This window comes from Bufo bufo, chromosome 2 (genome assembly GCF_905171765.1).
Source record: "Bufo bufo chromosome 2, aBufBuf1.1, whole genome shotgun sequence".
In the NCBI taxonomy this organism is placed as follows: domain Eukaryota; kingdom Metazoa; phylum Chordata; class Amphibia; order Anura; family Bufonidae; genus Bufo; species Bufo bufo.
Window position 1 is genome coordinate 465861033 of NC_053390.1, and position 20526 is coordinate 465881558.

The window sequence follows — 20526 nt, forward strand, 5'->3', positions numbered from 1 at the left end:
TGTTGCTCACCGGATGAGGAGGTGGTAAAAGAGGAGGAGGAAGCAGAGTAGGAAGAGGAGGCAACAGGAGGCAAAAAATGATGCCCTGCGATCCTTGGCGGCGGAAGGACGTGCGACAAACAGCTCTCCGCCTGGGGCCCAGCCGCCACTACATTTACCCAGTGTGCAGTTAGGGAGATATAGCGTCCCCGGCCGTGCTTACTGGTCCACGTATCTGTGGTTAGGTGGACCTTGCCACAGATGGCGTTGCACAGTGCAGGGAGGGCACGGCTCTCCTGGAGATGTATTGGCGGCTGGGAACGACGTACTGTGGGACAGCAAGCGACATGAGCTGTTTGAAGCTGTCCGTCTCCACCAGCCTGAATGACAGCATTTCAAAGGCCAGTAGTTTAGAAATGCTGGCATTCAGGGCCAGGGATCGAGGGTGGCTAGGTGGGAAATTACGCTTTCTCTCAAAAGTTTGTGAGATGGAAAGCTGAACGCTTTCGTGAGACATGGTGGAAATGCTTGGTGACTGAGGTGGTGTTGTTGGTGGCACATCCTCTGTTTGCTGGGCGGCAGGTGCAAACGTTCTTCCAGAGGTGGAGGAAGAGGGAGAGGCAGCAGCAGAAGAGGGAGCAGGAAAGGCCTGAGCCCTTTCTTGGTTTTGAAGGTGCTTCACTGCAGCCCGTGTCTCGCATGTAGATGCCTGGTCATGCAGGTTGTGCTAAGGTTCAGAACGTTAATGCCTCGCTTCAGGCTCTGATGGCACAGCGTGCAAACCACTCGGGTCTTCTCGTCAACACATTGTGTGAAGAAGTGCCATGCCAGGGAACTCCTTGAAGCTGCCTTTGGTGTGCTCGGTCCCTGGTGACGGTAGCCAGTAGCAGGCAAACTGTTTTGGCGACGGCTGCTCTGCTTTTTCACCCTGCTCCCTCCTTTTGCTACGCTGTTGGCTCGGTCTCACCACTGCCTCTTCCTCCGAACTCTGAAAGTCAGTGGCACGACCTTCATTCCATGTGGGGTCTAGAACCTCATCGTCCCCTGCATCGTCTTCCACCCAGTCTTCCTCCCTGACCTCCTTTTCGGTCTGCACACTACAGAAAGACGCAGCAGTTGGCACCTGTGTTTCGTCATCATCAGAGACGTGTTGAGGTGGTATTCCCATGTCCTCATCAAGAAACATAAGTGGTTGTGTATCAGTGCATTCTATGTCTTCCACCCCTGGGGAAGGGCTAGGTGGATGGCCTTGGAAAACCCTGCCAGCAGAGTCTTCAAACAGCATAAGAGACTGCTGCATGACTTGAGGCTCAGACAGGTTCCCCGATATGCACGGGGGTGATGTGACAGACTGATGGGCATGGGTTTCAGGCGCCACCTGTGCGCCTTCTGTAGAAGACTGGGTGGAGATAATGTGAACGTGCTGGATCCACTGTCGGCCACCCAATTCACTAGCGCCTGTACTTGCTCAGGCCTTACCATCCTTAGAACGGCATTAGGCCCGACCAAATATCGCTGTAGATTCTGGCAGCTACTGGGACCTGAGGTAGTAGGTTCAGTAAGACGTTTAGCTGTGGCAGAACGGCCACGTCCTCTCCCTGCACCAGAGGCTCTACCAACACCACCACCACGACCATGACCGCGTCCCTCATAGTTAGCGTTCACAAAGTAAAGTAAAAAGTGGTTAAGTCTGTTAAAAATAATTTACCGCCAATAAAAACCCTGATGTAGGGTATTGCATTCAGATATTTTTTTTAAAACTCTATATGACAGGGTTTTTTCACCCTAGTAAGCACAAAGCCGTTTTTCTGGCCTAAATGTGACAGTCACTTATGCACGTCTAATCCTAGATGTGCACTATATGAAACAGATGTTTTTTTTTCACCCCAGTATGCCCCAGTATGAGAAAGCCGTATTTGTGGCCTAAATTTCACAGTCACTTATGTACGTCTAATATCAGATGTGCAGTATATCAGAGGGTTTTTTCACCCCAGTAAGCAAAAAGCTGTATTTCTGGCCTAAATGTGACACTCACTTATGCACGTCTAATGCCCCCTGTAAAGTTCGGTTTGAACCCGAACTTTACAGTTCGGGTTCGCTCAACTCTAATAAAGACCCAGGTTCCAGAAAAACCTCTATTCTCTGCATATTGTACAAGTGAGTACATCCAGAACCTTACTGATGTGCATACAAAGGAACAGTCTCTTAAACCTGAAGCAAAGGAATTCAGGCCGAGATCAACATACACCCTGAGCAGGCCCAATCAACCACATGAGGTTAGCGGCTTCCAGCGAACCAAGAATGAAGCACCAGAAACCCCTAAGAACAAAAAACAAGTGTGCCCATCACCTCAACCTATAGATTACATGTGTGATCAACAATGTACAGTGGATGTCACCAAATATCTCATCTGCAAAGAAATGGTTAGCTCAGGCTTTCTCCAATTTGATGACTGTCCTGAAAACTATTGGGCATGGACCTCTGTATCCACACACAAAACAGCTGTACCTTCAAAAGTCACAGACTACCAAAGCACCCACAAGGTACACACCATAGAAAACCCTGATAGACATTGCCCAATACACAAAAAAACACATCCAATAAAGAAATGTAAAGGCTTTAGAAGCAAACCCATTGCAGAGTGGATGTCCTTCCTTAACCTCTTACGGACACATGACCAGGGCTGGTGCTACCATAAGGCAGACCAAGCGGCTGCCTTAGGGCACACCCTGGGGGACGGCGGAAAAATGTGACATGGAGGGGGAGAAATGTGATATGGAGGGCTGATGTGACATAGGGGGGTGATTTGACATGGAGGGGGAGAAATGTGACATGGGGGGCTGATGGCTGACATTGGGGCATGATGGCTTACATGGGGGGATGATGGATGGGGGCTGATGGCTAACATGGGGGGCTAATGGCTGACATGGCTTCATGATGGCTGACATGGGGGGCTGATGGATGGGGGCTGATGTCTGACATGGGGGTCTGATCTGAGGTCTGATTAACATTGGGGGTCTGATTGGGGCTGTGAGCTGAGGTCTGATTAACATTGGGGGTCTGATTGCTGGTCTGACCTGAGGTGTAATGGAAAATATATTTTTCTTATTATACTCCTCTAAAACCTAGGTGTGTCTTAGAGGGCGAAAAATACGGTCCTCAAACCAGCGATTGTATGAAGCAGAGAGAAGGTACCAGGACCACACAGAGGAGAATCCAGCTTCTGCAGACGGGACCAGGGCCAGGTGAGCTGCGAAGGGGGAGGAAGGGGGGGTCGCCTAAATGTAGCTTCGCTTGTGTTGGCAAAAATCAATGCGCCGGCCCTGCACATGACGTACCGGTACAGCATGATGTCCCGGTACTTAATTACACATGACATACAGGTACGTCATGTGTATTTCCGATCACCACCTCCCGGCGGGCGGTGATTGGAACAAGGTGCCTGCTCAAATCATTGAGCAGGCACCTTGGGTCAATGCGAGGGGTGGTCCAGTGACCCCCCCGTGTCGGTGATCACCGCAGATCAATTCAGACCTGCGGTTTGCGGCTTTTACAGGTTGCGGTGGGCGGCGGTGCCATCGGGTCCCCTTGGGGCTGTAGGGGGGACCTGATGGCCTGGAAGGCAGCGCGATGTCTTCCTGAGGCATCGGCGCTGCCTTCCTGTGATGAGCCTGTGAGATCCAGCCCCCTGGATCTCACAGGCATGAAGCTGTATGAGTAATACACACTGTTTTACTCATACTGCCAATGCATTCCAATACAGAAGTATTGGAATGCATTGTAAAGGGGATTAGACCCCCAAAAGTTGAAGTCCCAAAGTGGGACAAAAAAATACAGTGAAAAAAAGTTGAAAAAATAAAGTCCCCCCCCCAAAAAATTTAAAGTTGCAAGTAAAAAGAAACAAAAACGTAATTTGCCCCAAATAAAGTAAAAAAAAAAAAGAGTAAAAAATAGGAAAAAAAAAAAAAAAGAAGACATATTAGGTATCGCCGCGTCCGTATCGACCGGCTCTATAAACATATCACATGACCTAACCCCTCAGATGAACACCGTAAAAAATAAAAACTGTGCTAAATAAACAATTTTTTTTGGCACCTTACATCACAAAAAGTGTAATAGCAAGCGATCAAAAAGTCATATGCACCCCAAAATAGTGCCAATAAAACCAACATCTCATCCCGCAAAAAATTAGACCCTACCTAAGATAATCGCCCAAAAACTAAAACCCACATAATCTAACCTGTCAGATGAATGTTGTAAATAACAAAAAAAGTGTAATATAGAGCAACCAAAAATCATATGTACCCTAAAATAGTACCAACAAAACTGCCACCCTATCCCGTAGTTTCTAAAATGGGGTTACTTTTTGGGAGTTTCTACTTTAGGGGTGCATCAGGGCGGCTTCAAATGGGACATGGTGTCAAAAAACCAGTCCAGCAAAATCTGCCTTCCAAAAACCGTATGGCATTCCTTTCCTTCTGCGCCCTGCCGTGTGCCCATACAGTGGTTTATGACCATATATGGGGTGTTTCTGTAATCTACAGAATCAGAGCCATAAATATTGAGTTTTGGTTGGCTGTTAACCCTTGCTTTGTAACTGGAAAAAAATTATTGAAATGGAAAATCTGCCAAAAAAGTGAAATTTTGAAATTGTATCTCTATTTTCCATTAATTCTTGTGGAACACCTAAAGGGTTAACAAAGTTTGTAAAATCAGTTTTGAATACCTTGAGGGGTGTAGTTTCTAGAATGGGGTAATTTTTGGGTGGTTTCTATGATGTAAGCCTCACAAAATGACTTCAGACCTGAACTGGTCCTTAAAGTGGGTTTTTGAAAGTTTCTGAAAAATTTCAAGATTTGCTTCTAAACTTCTAAGCCTTGTAACATCCCCAAAAAATTAAATGGAATTCCCAAAATTATCCAAACATGAAGTAGACATATGGGGAATGTAAAGTAATAGTTAATTTCTAACGATAATTTGTTTTCCCTTAGTCCTAACAGCAGCACAGATGGGGTTAACTACCCCCCCGCCCGTAGACTGGTAGGACCGGCAGAGATTTAATGAGCCCAAGTACCAATAATAAAGATTTACACCCCTACAAAAGGAACGGAACACCCCACAGCCCTCTGTGTTTATAGCAAGAATAATTTACTCGGGTGGGATATTTGTTTTCTGCTGTTAGGACTAAGGGAAAACAAATTATCGTTAGAAATTAACAATTCCCTTACGTCCTACCAGCAGCACAGATGGGGAGATAGCAAAAAGAAACCCCTAGGGAGGGCCTTCATGCCTGGCAGAGCTAAGAATAGCCTGCCCAAAGGCCAAGAACTCCGCTACCCTGGCGTCTAGTTTGTAGTGAGAGATGAAAGTGCATTCAGAGCTCCAAGAGGCAGCTTTACAGATCATGTCTAGAGGAAGGAGACTTCTTTCTGCAAAAGAAGTAGAGATGGCCCTTGTGAAATGGGCCTTCACGAACTCTGGATTCAAAGACTGGGAAACAAAAGATTCCCTGATGGCCTCCTTGATCCAGCGACTAATCAAAGCCTTGGACGCCTTGCGGCCTTTAGACTTACCGGCAAACAGGACAAAGAGGTTCTCATCTTTCCTGAACTCCCTGGATCTATCCACATAGATCTGGAGGCATCTCGAGATATCCAAAGGATGTTTGACAGGATCCCTGGAGGAGGTAGACGGAGAAAAAAAGACTGGCAAAAAAATAACCTGATTAATATTCTGGAATAATGGCACCATGGGCCTGAAATATGGAAGAAATCTCAGGAGAACCCAGTCTTGAAGAAAGATGGTATAGGGTTCTAAGGCCGAGAAAGCTTGAAGCTCCGAGACTCTCTTGGCCAAGGTTACCGCCAGTAAGAAGACCAACCTCAATGTCACAAACTTCAAGTCTATCTCCTCCAAAGGCTCAAAGGGGGGAGATGCTAGTCTCCTGAGCACGACTGATAAGTCCCACTGAGGAATGGGCTTCAGTACTGTAGGCCTCAATCTTTCGGCTCCTTTAAGGAATCGTTTGATGAGTGGGTCCCGAGAATAGGGCCTGTTGAGACAGGCCGAAATGGCAGCAATTTGGACCTTCAAAGTAGATGGAGCAAGGCCTCTGTCAAGGCAGTCTTGCAGGAATTGAAGTATCGCAGAGAGGGGCGGATCTGCAAACGCCACCTGGTTCGAAGCACACCACGACGAGAAGATTCTCATGATCCTGGAGTAGGCTTTCTTAGTTGATTCTGCTCTTGAATGCGATAATGTTCTCAGGACCGACTCAGAAAGCCCTTCTATTCTGGGAAGGGACTGATCAACCTCCAGGCTGTCAGGTTGAACCTGTGCAGATCTGGGCAGAGGTGAGTGTCCCACGACACCAGGGTCTGCTGTGGGGGGAGCCTCCAATAATGTCCCGACTCATCTGAATGAGCTGGGTAAACCAGGATCTATTGGGCCAAAATGGTATGATGGCTATCACGAGGCCTGATCCTGACGGATTTTCATCAATACCCTCGGTATCATGGAAAATGGAGGGAAGATGTAAGCCAGCCTGAACCTTCACGGTATCGACAGAGCATCTATCGCCAGGGGGTTGTGCTCCCTGTAAAGGGAGCAGAACCTCTCCACCTTGGCGTTGAACCTTGTTGCCATGAGATCCACTTCTGGCAAACCCCACCTGAGGACTATCTGCCTGAATATCTCAGGATGTAGGGACCATTCCTTCGTTGGCAGACCGCGACTCAGGCGATCCGCGATTATATTGCAGGGACCCCAAATGTGTGTGGCAGACAGGTGGGAAAGGTTCGACTCTGCCCACCGAAGAATTACCCCGATCTCTGAAAGGAGGGTTAGATATCTTGTGCCTCCCTGCTTGTTTATGTAGAGGACTGCAGTCATGTTGTCTGACTGTACTTTCACCGCCAAGCCCCATATTCGGGGAGTGAAGTGAAGGAGGGCTAGCCGGATGGCTCGAATCTCGCGGAGATTGGAAGAAAGTAGCCGCTCCTGAGGAGACCAAGTCCCCTGGACTGGGGAATTGTCTAGGTGAGCGCCCCAGCCTACTTGGGATGCGTCCGTTGTCAATATAACCCAGGATGGCTGGGTTATAGACTTCCACCCCGGGAGATGAAACCACCATCTCAGGGAGGTTAGAGTCTGACAAGACAGGGAGCATAGGGAATTTAGCCCGGCGGGGCTGCCATCCCATTTGGCAAGGACCTCTGATTGTAGAGGGCAGAGGTGTCACAAAGCCCAAGGGACTGCATCCGCAGCCGCTGACATGAGTCACAACATCTTCATGAGTGTCCGAATGGGAACTCGACGAGGAAACGAAAGGAACCTTGTCAGGTCCAGAATCCGAGCTCTTCTTTCTGGAGTCAACTGGAGGGACATCCCAACGGAGTCGACTATGAAACCTAGATAGGTTACCGAAGTCGACGGGCTCACGTTTGACTTCTGCCAGTTGATGATCCATCCTAGGCGGAGCAGAAAGGAGATTGCTAAATGAAGATGGTGGGTAAGGACTGGAACCGAAGGGGCTTTTAGGAGCCAATCGTCCAGATAAGGAATTATGGTCAGCCCTTGAAGCCTCAAAGCTGCCACCACCGAAACCACCACCTTGGTGAAGGTGATAGGAACAGAGGAAATCCGACGAAATGAAGGTGCCTGAGGATCCCTGAGACCTGGACCGCAATCCTGAGATACCTTCGGGAAGGGGATATGAAGATATGCATCCTTGAGGTCCAGGGTAGCCATCACGTCTCCCGGGTTGAGAACGTGGATCACTAACCTGATAGTTTCCATGCAAAACTTTGCATTCCTTATAAATCGATTGAAAAATCTCAAATCGATGATCATCCGGAGATCTCCAGATATTTTGGGGACTAGAAAAAACAGAGAATAGATCCCTAAGCCCCGCTCTCCTGCCGGAACCTCCTCCAGTGCGCCCTTGAGGATGTAGTCCTGGATGTAGGCCTCCAGAATCTCCTGTTTGGCGGGTAGTAAGTGCTGATTGATGACAAATCTGTCTGGGGGAGGAGACTTGAGATTTATTAGGTAGCCCTCGGATATGACTTTTAGGACCCAAGGGTCCGGAATTTCCTGGGCCCAATTTTCCTTGAAATGGGCAAGACGTCCCCCGACAGGTACAAGCGACAAGGTCCTTGAAAATCTTCCGGAAGGATGGTGTCACCGCCAGTTCTGTGAGAAGGAAAGAAGGAAACAGGTCAGCACTTCACCTTGGTATTGCACGCTGCACGGGAGAGGAGCAACCTCCAATGTATCAAAGATAAAGGAATCCCAGCTGCTATGTCTTTATGAATAAGCTTCTTTTTATTTTCTCAAAGTAGAATGTCCTACAACCAGGACGCGTTTCGGCGTACAAGCCTTTCTCAACAGATACATCCAAAAAGAAAAATCAAGCTATATATAACATATAGTACCGCCCATCTAGGGACGTCTTCACCCATTCTAATGGGTGGTATTCAATTAATGATCAATCAAACTGATTAAACAAGGTGAGACAAAGTAACATATAACTGAAATTTATATTCTACCTTATTGAAGAATCTAAATGTTCTTTTTCCATCATAAGGCTGAGGTCTAGAGAAAGTACATAAAAATGTATATCAATCATCTATAATAAACGTGTTAATCTATTCATAACAGTCTTACAAATGTATGACCTCCTAGTCTCTGTTTAGACCCCTTGGATGCAGTGTATCCAAGGTGTGTATCCAAAAGGCCTCTCTTCTGAGGAGAAGTCTTTTGATATCACCTCCTCTTCTAGGTCTCTTTATTTGTTCCAACACTTGAAACCGCAATTGCGCAAATTTTTCAAAATGATATGGGACCGGTAACATACTTTTTTTGTCCTTATATCGGATTTATGTTTCCTAATACGATCCCTCACTGCCTGCATTGTCTCGCCCACATACAAAAGGCCACAAGGACATTTAATAAGGTATATTACGTTTGCTGAGTCACAGGTAAAAAAAACCTTTTACTCCAAAGCTTTTCCCAGTATGTGGATGGTGAAATGAAGGGCCTTTAATTATATGAGAGCACTGTATTCAATGCAGGCAGGGGGAAGTACCCATCCGTGGCGTGGATATCCGTTGCTGTTTCAGTATGGCTTTAGTACTGCCCAAATCTGCTTGTACTATTTTGTCATGATAACTAGGGTTCTTTTTATTACAAATGAGAGGGTTTTTTTTTTTATTCCTTAACCTGCGGATATGATTTATTCAGCAAATGCCAATATTTCCTGACTATATTGTCAATGCCCACATTAAATGGATGCTGTTTGTGTATCAAGGCTATTCTGGACATATTAGCCCCTTCTTTTGGTGTCCTATCAACTTGTATCCCTTCCCTAGCTTCATTCAGAACAGTCAGTGGATAACCACGTTCTAGGAATCTTTCTGTCATTTCTGCTATTCTTATATTTTGCGTAATAGGATCTGAGACTATTCGTTTTACCCTTTGATATTGAGATCTAGGGATCGCTTTCTTTAGGGACACAGGGTGGGCACTCTTAAAATGGAGAATACTGTTTCTATCAGTATCCTTACGATAAATATCAGTGGACAAATGGCCACTAGGGTCCTTAACGACCATAGTGTCTAGGAAACTCACCATACACTGCGTGCAGAATTATTAGGCAAATGAGTATTTTGACCACATCATCCTCTTTATGCATGTTGTCTTACTCCAAGCTGTATAGGCTCGAAAGCCTACTACCAATTAAGCATATTAGGTGATGTGCATCTCTGTAATGAGAAGGGGTGTGGTCTAATGACATCAACACCCTATATACCTTTGGCAAAATGGGTCAAAAGAAGGACTTGACAGGCTCAGAAAAGTCAAAAATAGTGAGATATCTTGCAGAGGGATGCAGCACTCTTAAAATTGCAAAGCTTCTGAAGCTTGATCATCGAACAATCAAGCGTTTCATTCAAAATAGTCAACAGGGTCGCAAGAAGCGTGTGGAAAAACCAAGGCGCAAAATAACTGCCCATGAACTGAGAAAAGTCAAGCGTGCAGCTGCTAAGATGCCACTTGCCACCAGTTTGGCCATATTTCAGAGCTGCAACATCACTGGAGTGCCCAAAAGCACAAGGTGTGCAATACTCAGAGACATGGCCAAGGTAAGAAAGGCTGAAAGACGACCACCACTGAACAAGACACACAAGCTGAAACGTCAAGACTGGGCCAAGAAATATCTCAAGACTGATTTTTCTAAGGTTTTATGGACTGATGAAATGAGAGTGAGTCTTGATGGGCCAGATGGATGGGCCCGTGGCTGGATTGGTAAAGGGCAGAGAGATCCAGTCCGACTCAGACGCCAGCAAGGTGGAGGTGGAGTACTGGTTTGGGCTGGTATCATCAAAGATGAGCTTGTGGGGCCTTTTCGGGTTGAGGATGGAGTGAAGCTCAACTCCCAGTCCTACTGCCAGTTTCTGGAAGACACCTTCTTCAAGCAGTGGTACAGGAAGAAGTCTGCATCCTTCAAGAAAAACATGATTTTCATGCAGGACAATGCTCCATCACACGCGTCCAAGTACTCCACAGCGTGGCTGGCAAGAAAGGGTATAAAAGAAGAAAATCTAATGACATGGCCTCCTTGTTCACCTGATCTGAACCCCATTGAGAACCTGTGGTCCATCATCAAATGTGAGATTTACAAGGAGGGAAAACAGTACACCTCTCTGAACAGTGTCTGGGAGGCTGTGGTTGCTGCTGCACGCAATGTTGATGGTGAACAGATCAAAACACTGACAGAATCCATGGATGGCAGGCTTTTGAGTGTCCTTGCAAAGAAAGGTGGCTATATTGGTCACTGATTTGTTTTTGTTTTGTTTTTGAATGTCAGAAATGTATATTTGTGAATGTTGAGATGTTATATTGGTTTCACTGGTAAAAATAAATAATTGAAATTGGTATATATTTGTTTTTTGTTAAGTTGCCTAATAATTATGCACAGTAATAGTCACCTGCACACACAGATATCCCCCTAAAATAGCTAAAACTAAAGACAAACTAAAAACTACTTCCAAAAATATTCAGCTTTGATATTAATGAGTTTTTTGGGTTCATTGAGAACATGGTTGTTGTTCAATAATAAAATTAATCCTCAAAAATACAACTTGCCTAATAATTCTGCACTCCCTGTATTGGTGTCACTGGTAACTGTAAACTGCAAACCATCAACAGCAGAATTGAGATATTCCATGAAACTTGATAGGGTCTCCCGTGGCCCCGCCCATATGCAAAAAATGTCATCGACAAATCTTTTTCAAATAATAACATTTTTTGGAAATAATTCATTATTGTATACATTATTTTCTTCAAATGTCGACATGAATATATTTGCATAGGGCGGAGCCACGTTCGACCCTATCGCGGTAACACGCCTCTGTAGGTAAAATGTGTCCATGAATGAAAAATAATTTTCATACAGGACAAGATGTAATAATTCAAGAAAAAATTCTTGTTCTAATGTCGTATAATTGGTCCCATTCAATGTGGTTGAAACGGCTTGTATACCCTCCTGATGACTAATGGAGGTATACAAACTGACAACATCAATGGTCACCAGGAGGCTGTCAGGGGGAACTGGACCTAATTCAGCGATAATTTTGAGAAAATGTGGTGTATCCCATAAAAAGGATTTTGTAGATTTTATCAAAGGGGTTAAAACCTTTTCTAGGACGACCGCTGAAGGGGATAAAATGGATCCCACTGAGGACACTATAGGGCGTCCAGGGGGATCAATTAAGGTTTTATGGACCTTCGGCAAAATATACAGGACCGGAGTCCTAGGAGTATGATTCACCAGAAATTTGCTTAAATGTTGATCAATGACACCCAAGGTTACATAACGTTCAACTATTGCCATAATCTTATTTAATTCCAAACAGTGGATCAGTATTCAGTGGTTGGTATGTGGATTGATCTGATAACTGTCGCATTACCTCTTGTATATATTTCACCTTATCCATTATAACAATGGAACCACCCTTGTCAGCGGGTTTAATTATCAGATCTTTATCCTCTACCAACAACTTAATCGCTCTTTTTTCAGAAACAGAAACATTATGTCTAAGGCCTCTTTCACACTTGCGTTGTCCGGATCCGGCGTGTACTCCACTTGCCGGAATTACACGCCGGATCCGGAAAAACGCAAGTGTACTGAAAGCATTTGAAGACGGAACCGTCTTCCAAATGCGTTCAGTGTTACTATGGCACCCAGGACGCTATTAAAGTCCTGGTTGCCATAGTAGGAGCGGGGAGCGGGGGAGCGGTATACTTACAGTCCGTGCGGCTCCCGGGGCGCTCCAGAGTGACGTCAGAGAGCCCCATGCGCATGGATGACGTGATCCATGTGATCACATGATCCATGCGCTTGGGGCGCCCTGACGTCACTCTGGAGCGCCCGGGGAGCCGCACGGACGGTAAGTACACTGCTCCCCCGCTCCCCGCTACACTTTACCATGGCTGCCAGGACTTTAGCGTCCCGGCAGCCATGGTAACCACTCTGAAAAAGCTAAATGTCGGCTCCGGCAATGCGCCGAAACGACGTTTAGCTTAAGGCCGGATCCGGATCAATGCCTTTCAATGGGCATTAATTCCGGATCCGGCCTTGCGGCAAGTGTTCCGGATTTTTGGCCGGAGCAAAAAGCGCAGCATGCTGCGGTATTTTCTCCAGCCAAAAAACGTTCCGTTCCGGAACTGAAGACATCCTGATGCATCCTGAACGGATTTCTCTCCATTCAGAATGCATTAGGATAATCCTGATCAGGATTCTTCCGGCATAGAGCCCCGACGACGGAACTCTATGCCGGAAGACAAGAACGCAAGTGTGAAAGAGCCCTTAGGTGCAATTCACCCCTTTTAATAGAGTCCAGTTGTTCCCGTACCTCCCTGGTCACCAGTTGTACAAAGGTTTCAACTGGGTGATAAGTCTTTGGAGGCATAAATGAAGATTTATTCTTAAGACCTAAGTCAGCCAGACGTAGGCCAGGTCTTATCTCTATAGGTTCAGCATTAGGCTGCTCTCCAAGGGGTCCAGAAAAATGCGCTTTCAGTCTTATTTTTCTAAAGAACTGTTGCAGATCAATGTCCATTTGAAAAGAATCAAAGTCTGCTGTTGGACAAAATGACAGACCCCTTTGCAGGGCCTGAATCTGCTCAGAGTCCAGACACCGGGATGACAAATTTATCACTAACGAGGGGGTCTTACCTGAGACCGGGTCTGTACCATTTGGCTCTGCATCGCCCCTGATGTTCCGCCGGTGGTGCTTCCGCCCCGCTCGTCTCCTCCTCCACGCGGACGCCGGCTGCCTCTCCGGAAAAAAGGACGAGTATCGCGAGAGCTTGCTGATTCGCTTCCGAAACTTGAACTTTGATATCTCGCGGGTTTTCGGTATCCGGCCTGCGATCTCGAACCGGTGTCTTGCCATCTATAGACTCGATTAAGGAAATAGTCCTCGCTGTCACGCAAGAACTTCTTCTCCTCGGTTTCAAGCTTGTAAGACGCTATCTGTGTGTCTACGGCTTCCTTGAGCTTTTTGAAATCGTCAGAGGACAATGAATCCCGCAACTGTTGTTCAGTACTATCAATCAGTACTTTTGGATACACACCTTGGATACACTGCATCCAAGGGGTCTAAACAGAGACTATGAGGTCATACATTTGTAAGACTGTTATGAATAGATTAACACTAGGGATGAGTAACGAATTTTGGGGTGTCCGTAACACGGACCCGATCCCGAACATTTTCGTAAAAGTCCGGGTTCGGGTTCGGTGTTCGGCGCTTTCTTGGCGCTTTTTGAAAGGCTGCAAAGCAGCCAATCAACAAGCGTCATACTACTTGCCCCAAGAGGCCATCACAGCCTTGCCTACTATTGGCATGGCTGTGATTGGCCAGTGCAGCATGTGACCCAGCCTCTATATAAGCTTGGGTCACGTAGCGCTGCACGTCACTCTGCTGATTCAAGCATAGGGAGAGGTTGCTGCTGCGACGTTAGGGCGAGATTAGGCAGATTAACTCCTCCAAAAGACTTCATTCTGTGATCGATCTGCAGCTGTGGATCATTGAAGTGCTAATATCGACTTGCTCACTTTTTTGAGGCTGCCCAGAGCGTTTTTAGATCACTTTTTTCTGGGGTGATCGGCGGCCATTGTGTGGCTTGTGGTGCGCCAGCACAAGCTATCACCAAGTGTATTTAACCATCAATAGTGTGGTTATTTTTTGCTATATCCTACATCAGCTGCAGGCTGAGCCTGTGTCACCGAAGTGCATTTATCTCCCACCCAGTCTTCTGAAGAAAGCGCACAGATGGCGCATGAAAACCAAGCCCATCAGTCTGTCACATCACCCCCATGCATATCAGGGAAACTGTCTGAGCCTCAAGTTATGCAGCAGTCTCTTATGCTGTTTGAAGACTCTGCTGGCAGGGTTTCCCAAGGGCATCCACCTAGCCCTTCCCCAGGGGTGGAAGAGATAGAATGCACTAACGCACAACCACTTATTTTTCCTGATGATGAGGACATGGGAATACCACCTCAGCACGTCTCTGATGATGACGAAACACAGGTGCCAACTGCTGCGTCTTTCTGCAGTGTGCAGACTGAGCAGGAGGTCAGGGATCAAGACTGGGTGGAAGACGATGCAGGGGACGATGAGGTCCTAGACCCCACATGGAATGAAGGTCGTGCCACTGACTTTCACAGTTCGGAGGAAGAGGCAGTGGTGAGACCGAGCCAACAGCGTAGCAAAATAGGGAGCAGTGGGCAAAATCAGAACACCCGTCGCCAAGAGACTCCGCCTGCTACTGACCGCCGCCATCTGGGACCGAGCACCCCAAAGGCAGCTTCAAGGAGTTCCCTGGCATGGCACTTCTTCAAACAATGTGCTGACCACAAGACCCGAGTGGTTTGCACGCTGTGCCATCAGAGCCTGAAGCGAGGCATTAACGTTCTGAACCTTAGCACAACCTGCATGACCAGGCACCTGCATGCAAAGCATGAACTGCAGTGGAGTAAACACCTTAAAAACAAGGAAGTCACTCAGGCTCCCCCTGCTACCTCTTCTGCTGCCGCCGCCTCGGCCTCTTCTGCTGCTGCCGCCGCCTCGGCCTCTTCCTCCGCCTCTGGAGGAACGTTGGCACCTGCCGCCCAGCAAACATGGAATGTACCACCAACACCACCACCTGCGTCACCAAGCATCTCAACCATGTCACACGGCAGCGTTCAGCTCTCCATCTCACAAACATTTGAGAGAAAGCGTAAATTCCCACCTAGCCACCCTCGATCCCTGGCCCTGAATGCCAGCATTTCTAAACTACTGGCCTATGAAATGCTGTCATTTAGGCTGGTGGACACAGACAGCTTCAAACAGCTCATGTCGCTTGCTGTTCCACAGTATGTTGTTCCCAGCCGGCACTACTTCTCCAAGAGAGCCGTGCCTTCCCTGCACAACCAAGTGTCCGATAAAATCAAGTGTGCACTGCGCAACGCCATCTGTGGCAAGGTCCACCTAACCACAGATACGTGGACCAGTAAGCACGGCCAGGGACGCTATATCTCCCTAACTGCACACTGGGTAAATGTAGTGGCGGCTGGGCCCCAGGCGGAGAGCTGTTTGGCGCACGTCCTTCCGCCGCCAAGGATCGCAGGGCAACATTCTTTGCCTCCTGTCTCCTCCTCCTCCTACTCAGCTTCCTCCTCCTCTTCTTCCACCTGCTCATCCAGTCAGCCACACACCTTCACCACCAACTTCAGCACAGCCCGGGGTAAACGTCAGCAGGCCGTTCTGAAACTCATATGTTTGGGGGACAGGCCCCACACCGCACAGGAGTTGTGGCGGGGTATAGAACAACAGACCGACAAGTGGTTGCTGCCGGTGAGCCTCAAGCCCGGCCTGGTGGTGTGCGATAATGGGCGAAATCTCGTTGCAGCTCTGGGACTAGCCGGTTTGACGCACATCCCTTGCCTGGCGCATGTGCTGAATTTGGTGGTGCAGAAGTTCATTCGCAACTACCCCGACATGTCAGAGCTGCTGCATAAAGTGCGGGCCGTCTGTTCGCGCTTCCGGCGTTCACACCCTGCCGCTGCTCGCTTGTCTGCGCTACAGCGTAACTTCGGCCTTCCCGCTCACCGCCTCATATGCGACGTGCCCTCCAGGTGGAACTCCACCTTGCATATGCTGGACAGACTGTGCGAGCAGCAGCAGGCCATAGTGGAGTTTCAGCTGCAGCACGCACGGGTGAGTCGCACTGCGGATCAGACCCTATTCACCACCAATGACTGGGCCTCCATGCGAGACCTGTGTGCCCTGTTGCGCTGTTTCGAGTACTCCACCAACATGGCCAGTGGCGATGACGCCGTTATCAGCGTTACAATACCACTTCTATGTCTCCTTGAGAAAACACTTAGGGCGATGATGGAAGAGGAGGTGGCCCAGGAGGAAGAGGAGGAAGAGGGGTCATTTTTAGCACTTTCAGGCCAGTCTCTTCGAAGTGACTCAGAGGGAGGTTTTTTGCAACAGCAGAAGCCAGGTACAAATGTGGCCAGACAGGGCCCACTACTGGAGGACGAGGAGGACGAGGATGAGGAGGAGGTGGAGGAGGATGAGGATGAAGCATGTTCACAGCGGGGTGGCACCCAAAGCAGCTCGGGCCCATCACTGGTGCGTGGCTGGGGGGAAACACAGGATGATGACGATACGCCTCCCACAGAGGACAGCTTGTCCTTACCTCTGGGCAGCCTGGCACACATGAGCGACTACATGCTGCAGTGCCTGCCCAACGACAGCAGAGTTGCCCACATTTTAACGTGTGCGGACTACTGGGTTGCCACCCTGCTGGATCCCCGGTACAAAGACAATGTGCCCACCTTACTTCCTACACTGGAGCGTGATAGGAAGATGCGCGAGTACAAGCGCATGTTGGTAGACGCGCTACTGAGAGCATTCCCAAATGTCACAGGGGAACCAGTGGAAGCCCAAGGCGAAGGCAGAGGAGGAGCAAGAGGTCGCCAACGCAGCTGTGTCACGGCCAGCTCCTCTGAGGGCAGGGTTAGCATGGCAGAGATGTGGAAAAGTTTTGTCACCACGCCACAGCTAACTGCACCACCACCTGATACGGAACGTGTTAGCAGGAGGCAACATTTCACTAACATGGTGGAACAGTACCTGTGCACACCCCTCCACGTACTGACTGATGGTTCGGCCCCATTCAACTTCTGGGTCTCCAAATTGTCCACGTGGCCAGAGCTAGCCTTTTATGCCTTGGAGGTGCTGGCCTGCCCGGCGGCCAGCGTTTTGTCTGAACGTGTATTCAGCACGGCAGGGGGCGTCATTACAGACAAAGACAGCAGCCGCCTGTCTACAGCCAATGTGGACAAGCTGACGTTCATAAAAATGAACCAGGCATGGATCCCACAGGACCTGTCCATCCCTTGTGCAGATTAGAAATTAACTACCTCCCCTTAACAATATATTATTCTACTCCAGGGCACTTCCTCATTCAATACTATTTTTATTTTCATTTTACCATTATATTGCGGGGCAACCCAAAGTTGAATGAACCTCTCCTCTGTCTGGGTGACGGGGCCTAAATGTGTGACAGTGGCCTGTTCCAGTGGTGGGTGACGTGAAGCCTGATTCTCTGCTATGACATGAAGACAGATTCTGTGCTGACATAAGGCCAGATTCTCTGTTACGGGACCTCTCTCCTCTGTCTGGGTGCCGGGGCCTAAATATGTGACAGTGGCCTGTTCCAGTGGTGGGTGACGTGAAGCCTGATTCTCTGCTATGACATGAAGACAGATTCTGTGCTGACAAAAGGCCAGATTCTCTGTTACGGGACCTCTCTCCTCTGCCTGGGTGCCTGGGCCTAAATATGTGACAGTGGCCTGTTCCAGTGGTGGGTGACGTGAAGCCTGATTCTCTGCTATGACATGAAGACTGATTCTGCGCTGACATAAGGCCAGATTCTCTGTTACGGGACCTCTCTCCTCTGTCTGGGTGCCGGGGCCTAAATATGTGACAGTGGCCTGTTCCAGTGGTGGGTGACGTGAAGCCTGATTCTCTGCTATGACATGAAGACAGATTCTGTGCTGACATAAGGCCAGATTCTCTGTTACGGGACCTCTCTCCTCTGCCTGGGTGCCGGGGCCTAAATATGTGACAGTGGCCTGTTCCAGTGGTGGGTGACGTGAAGCCTGATTCTCTGCTATGACATGAAGAGTGATTCTGCTCTGACATGAAGCCAGATTCTCTGCTATGGCATGAAGAGACTGATTCTCTGCTGAAGTGAAGCCAGATTCTCTGCTATGGGACCTCTGTCCAATTGATATTGGTTAATTTTTTTTTTAATTTTTTTTTTTATTTCCCTATCCACATTTGTTTGCAGGGGATTTACCTACATGTTGCTGCCTTTTGCAGCCCTCTAGCTCTTTCCTTGGCTGTTTTACAGCCTTTTTAGTGCCCAAAAGTTCGGGTCCCCATTGACTTCAATGGGGTTCGGGTTCGGGACGAAGTTCGGGTCGGGTTCGGATCCCGAACCCGAACATTTCCGGGAAGTTCGGCCGAACTTCTCGAACCCGAACATCCAGGTGTTCGCTCAACTCTAATTAACACGTTTATTATAGATGATTGATATACATTTTTATGTACTTTCTCTAGACCTCAGCCTTATGATAGAAAAAGAACATTTAGATTCTTCAATAAGGTAGAATATAATTTTCAGTTATATGTTACTTTGTCTCACCTTGTTTAATCAGTTTGATTGATCATTAATTGAATACCACCCATTAGAATGGGTGGAGACGTCCCTAGATGGGCGGTACTATATGTTATATATAGCTTGATTTTTCTTTTTGGATGTATCTGTTGAGAAAGGCTTGTACGCCGAAACGCGTCCTGGTTGTAGGACATTCTACTTTGAGAAAATAAAAAGAAGCTTATTCATAAAGACACAGCAGCTGGGATTCCTTTATCTTTAGTTCTGTGAGAAGGTCTGACAGACGCTCTTCTCTACCTCTTGTATGACGTTCTTTGTTTTGATTTCACTTTGTCCTCTCCTTTCCTTCTGCCAGGTGTCACTTATTTAGACTAATTGTCTCACTTTGCGGTTTATACTACTTCCTGGAGGAAGTGTTCACTGCTGGAGGCTGCTGCTGCTGTTTGCTCAGATAAGTATTTTCCTTTGGCTACATGCACACAACCGTATGTGTTTTGTGGTCTGCAAATTGCGGATCCGCAAATAAAACGGATGACGTTCAGTATGGCATCCGTTTTTTTTGCGGATCCATTCTAATAATGCCTATCCTTGTCTGCAAACTAGAAAAAAATAGGACATGCACTATTTTGTTTGCGGAGCAACGGAACGGACATACGGATGCGGAGAGCACACGGTGTGCTGTCCGCGTTTTTTGCGGACCCATTGAAATTAATGGGTCCGCATCCTATCCGCAAAAAAAACGGATCGACGCTGAAACAAAATACGGTCGTGTGCATGAGGCCTTTATTGTGTTTCCTTGCTGGCTTGATTCTAGGTGACCCTGACTCCGTCCGTATTAAGTGCAGGGAGCCAGTGGTCGTGTCCCCCCCAGTCTTTGGTATGTGGGCATGCAATCGTCTACCATTGAGACCCTTGCATGTGCTTCGCAGTCAGGGAGAGCTCTTAGGGTTTTAAGGGCTCACCTATATGCTTCTTAGTTTGGGATCTCTACGCGCTCTGGCTTGTTGGCTCGATCTACTGCCACGATCCTATCTGCCCCGTCCCCGAAAGGGCTGTTGGGGAAGACTCTTCCCTTTCTTATCAGAGAGGCCCTCCATAATTTTGTCTAACTCTGAGCCGAACAAGCGGTCCGGCTCAAAGGGGAGACTGCACAGGTTATATTTCGATGCGTTATCCGCGACCCATGGTTTAAGCCATAAGGGTCTGCGGGCTGCAGAAACTAGGGCCATAGACTTGGCTGCCAATTTCAGTTGTAACTGTGCAGTGTTGCACAGAAAGTCTGTCGCTAAATTGACGGTTTTAAATGCGCCCAGGATGTCATCCCTAGAAACTCTCTGATCAACATTCGTCTGAATTTGATTTAGATGGGAACGGAGGAAGGATAAAACTTCAGTGGCCGCGATAGCGGTAGACGCGGCGGCTACAGCTGCAGAGTAACCTCTTCTTAATGTGCACTCTGCCCTCCTATCAAGGGGGTCTGGGACCAGAGTGCGTTTGGACAATTTGGCAATTGGCAATAGCCATGTCCACCTTGGGAACGGAAACCCACGATTCCACCAAGGAGTTAGCCATGGGAAACATGGTCCTGAATTTCTTAGTCAGGACCGGACCCTTCTCAGGTTTCTTCCATTCCATCCGCATAATGGAAAGAAGGATCTCATCCGCCTTAAAGACATGCAGTGCCCGACCGGCGGGATCGGAGGACTCCCCAGGGTCAACATCATGGTCCCCCGACCTGATGGGCTTTAACAATTTCTGTGTCTTTTCTGGAGGGAAAAAACATGATGTTAACTCCTCTTCACC